Genomic DNA, 4341 nt, shown 5'->3' on the forward strand with positions numbered 1-4341 from the left:
CAAGTGATTGGCCCCTATAAAACTAAATCCCAACTACATTGAATAGGCTACAATGGATTGAAACATAGACACCAAGATCAAGGATACTTGCAACAACACATACAACTCTACTAGGTTGTCAAAGCAGGGCAACTTCTTCATCAGGGCAAGTGGCTCTCTAGGAGCCAAATTCAACAAAATTTTCCCTATTCTATGAGGAAACTTGACACAATGGGGACCATTTCTTCCTAAATGTGGAGGACTGATCTAGGTGGATATCAATGACTACCCACCTTTTCCATTGTCTCAATGGCTCTTTATCTTCTTGGCAATTTTTCTTTGATTTTTGGGTCCCAAAATTCTAGGGATGTCTTGAGGCCCTAAGCTATGTTTTTTGGGAAATTGGGAAGACGGATTTTCCATATTGGCACACCTTCACCCTAATTAAAATTTGCAGTCCTTGGATAGTTCTTTCCAATAAGATATTATGCACCCCAAAAAGAACTCCCCGAGAAGTTGGTGTACAAATTAACCACCTCAGGGCCCACAAATATTTTGATGTTTCATCTTCTAGGGTTAGGTATTTGGACCTCTAGGGTTCTTTCTTTATGTTAAAATTCCATTCTTTCGGCCTCTTACAATAAATTTTGTAAATGCACATAACCGCCATCTCTCTTTGCTCAAAGATAGATACTACCATTCTAGCTAGTTTATGTTCTACAATGTTTTGTTATTTATTTCATTTATAGTAGTTGGGTTTTCACCATATTATTGTAATATATACTATATTTTTCTTTGTCTATTCCATTTACTTTTTTGCATTTCATTTCATTCCTTGTGCAACTCAGATCAACCTCCCACTCCTCTATGGAACGTGTTGTGTGGATGTGTGTCTTTGCATGTGTAAATAATAAGCAAGATGATATATAATGGGATGCAACTCTTTGTACACTTGAACCTATACAAATATGGATACATAATAACATATTATTTCATGCTCTCTCTCCTCTCATTACAAACTAATACATATTTATGTTTATCATTATGAGGATCTCAGAGAAACAAACAATACAGATCAAATACTCAAGTTTTCTTCATACAATTCTATAACACAAAGAAACTTCTTTCTCTATCTAGCTTGATTACACAAATAAATGGTCCTTTCCTTCATCTCTCTCTCTCTGGGACATTTCTTGGGTCCCTTTACCTTCTTTTTTTTTTCGTTCAGATCTAACTTATTCTATTATACTCTATTATCTAATATCTCATTTACAAATATCGACTATATACAACAAGGACGATTTTTTGAGATCCACTAAAGATGGATCTAATCATTATATGCAGAAAGTATCTAATATAAGCCTAAAACTCTAACTCCTTCAACAAATAACCTCAAAAAATGTATTACATACCGATAAGGAAATAATCCCTAATTTCTCTAATCAACCCCTTTTTATTTACAAAATCAAATCCCTATATTTAATTACTTAAAATTAAATCAAATTAAGGGAACCTTTGCCCTTTAGTAAATGTAGCAAGACCTTCTAGGTCTTGATGACTTTGAAGAAATGCTCCTACATCAAATTTCAAAGGTAAAACCAATTCATGGACTCCTATTCATTAGTCACCCAACTACTTCTACTGGTTGTACTTTCCATCTTATTGTTTAACATTTATCAATTACAGGTTCATCTACCACATTTTCTCCTTCTCTTGGATTCCAAACTCTATTTTGCTACTATTTTAAATTTACTTTAATACTCTATTATTTTACTACTATCTTCAATTTTCTACCTTACTTTCTTGTGTCCATCTACCTTGTCTTCACAACCATCTCCAACTGACTGATTTTTACTAATAATAGTCTTCCTCATCCCAATGTTCTTCCAATTGGATATCCCCATCAAATTTTCCAAACTTCTTTCAACCCTTTGTCAAATTCTATATTTTTTTGTTGTCCTTTGTTCAAAATTTCTACATCATTATATCTTTCATTATCCATTGCATCTGCCATATCATACTTCTTCCTGTGTACACTAGACTTTCATTCCATTGGCATCACCTCAAAAAATCATTTGTCTCATTCTACTTCATGTGCTTCTTCACAAATTTTCAAGACATTTGGTTGCTTCCATTGGTATTCTAGTTTCATTGGTGAAACCTAACTATTTTCTTCTTTAAAAATTCTTCCTTCATCTGCATATGCACACAAAACAAACATGTTAAAAGAATAACTTGTTCAATACATTTTGCAATAATATGCTTATCCTTCTTCATATGGGTCTTTTCCAAAACTTCTTGTTCTTTTTCAACCTGTTGGTTCTAGTCTAAACTCTCAACAACTTTTCCTTCTTTTCCTTCCTGCTATATATATGACATAGTGTTTTTGTCATGTTCTTCTTCAATATTGACTACATGAGCATCCTCAATATTTTTATTCTTTTCCAAGACAACTTCATATGCTAAAACCTTTTTGTCATGCTTCATATATGCAAGTGCTATGTAATTTTCCTCAACCTTTTCAATGACAATGTAGCTATTGGACATTCTTGTTTCCTCTATTTTTGCAACTACTATGCAATATTGTTGGACTTTAGGTCTTGCTTACCATTCCTCTATAACTTTAATTCTTCTTCAAATTCTATCAACATTGATTTTGAACATTTCCCACAAAAAAATTCTCCATGTTCCCTTTTCATTATAACATCATCCAATGGCTATTTATCTTCATCACATGCAATCACACACAAATTACCAGTTTCAAGAATATGAGACTCTTTGGCCTTTTTTTATGCCTTTAGCATCTTTTCACTAGTCTGGACTACATTGTCTAAACACTTCATGAGTGTTTCATCCCAAATCTCATCTTCTTCATCTCCTCCAATCATTCATGCTTGCTTTGGTTCACAAATGTGATCTCCTTCTTCTTCTTTCATGGATCTCTATCCATACCCCTGATATTTTCTTCTGTCTTTAACCATGAACTTAACTTGTGCCTCATCTTCTTCATCAACTTTTCCTCCATTCTGATAAAGCCATTAATTATGTGCATCAATTTCTTCGCATATAAATGTGCAATAGGACATATGACCTTCTTTTTCAATCTAAATCCCCATTCCCAATATTTTGCAATTTTCTTCTATAGTAGCTTCATTACGATATTGAGTTGTTCCTTAACTCAACCATCTCTCTGTTCACTTTTTCATTACTCATATTGTTTTTTCCAACTACCTTGGCATCTTCTCTTATCTTGTTGTGGCTTCTTCCTAAACCCTTTATTTGACTATCAATAGCCATCTTCACTCTTCTTTTGTGAACTTCTCCTTGTCCACTTGTGAACTACACTAAAGCCTCTATAATAGCAAGTTTGTGTCACCTTGCTAGAGGATACCTCACCAAGTTTCTCTTGAGCCCAACCTTTTAGTACATCTAGTTCTCTCCTCTAGAACTTCTTATACTTCCTCTGCTCTTTTAGGCTATTGTACTTCTCTTGAGAACTTCCTGTATTCTCTTCACTTCCAACCTTAGCTAGAATTTGTACTTTGTCTTTGTTACAACTTATCTGCTCTAAGGGTTTTCTGCCACTACTCTCCTTTCTTTTGCTACTACTATTTCACACACCCAAACACTCTATCAGATTTAAGACAACAAAACAAAAGTACCCTGCGTACCTCATCATATCTACATCTTCAACTTCTACTACAACTCCATCATTAAATCATCTTTTGGAAATAATTCTTTCTTCTCTTCTGATGCTTAAATTCTATTACTCTTTCATAGAGTCGTATGTTCTACAACTCTATTATGAAATCTAACAATCTCAATTTCAAATGAAATTCATCACAATTTCCTCCTGCTGGAAAGATCCTCTTTTTCCACAAAGTCTTCTTCAATTTGTTTTTGTTAAAATCACACACAAATGGATATGAAAAATAAGATAATCGTGAGATGCATATTATTCACAAAGATATACATATAAATACAATTTATAATGAGCCTTTGTTTCATATTACAAGTGGTCTCTTGGACTCTAATGACTGTTCATATTCCACACCATAACCCTAATAGATTAGGTGTCCAACATTCCGCCCTTAATCTGAAGGGGTATTTATGAGTCCAAGCATAGACCCAAAATACAAAAATGCAAAAATATGCATGATAGAAATTGACTGACTAATCTCTCTTAAAAGATGATAAAGGTGGGAGAACTTGAGGTCTCAACCGATGGTGGTTTAAGGATGAAACCCAACATTGGAACGCTTGTTGCAGTTCCTAGAACGGTTCCAAATATAGCTATCAATTGAAGTCTTATTCTAGAGGAAGTGCTCCTTAATGATTTGAAAGGTGCATTTTAAGGAATAC

This window comes from Pinus tabuliformis, chromosome 1_2 (genome assembly GCF_031772625.1).
Source record: "Pinus tabuliformis cultivar Carrire ecotype Pingquan chromosome 1_2, CPIR1, whole genome shotgun sequence".
Taxonomy (NCBI): Eukaryota; Viridiplantae; Streptophyta; class Pinopsida; order Pinales; family Pinaceae; genus Pinus; species Pinus tabuliformis.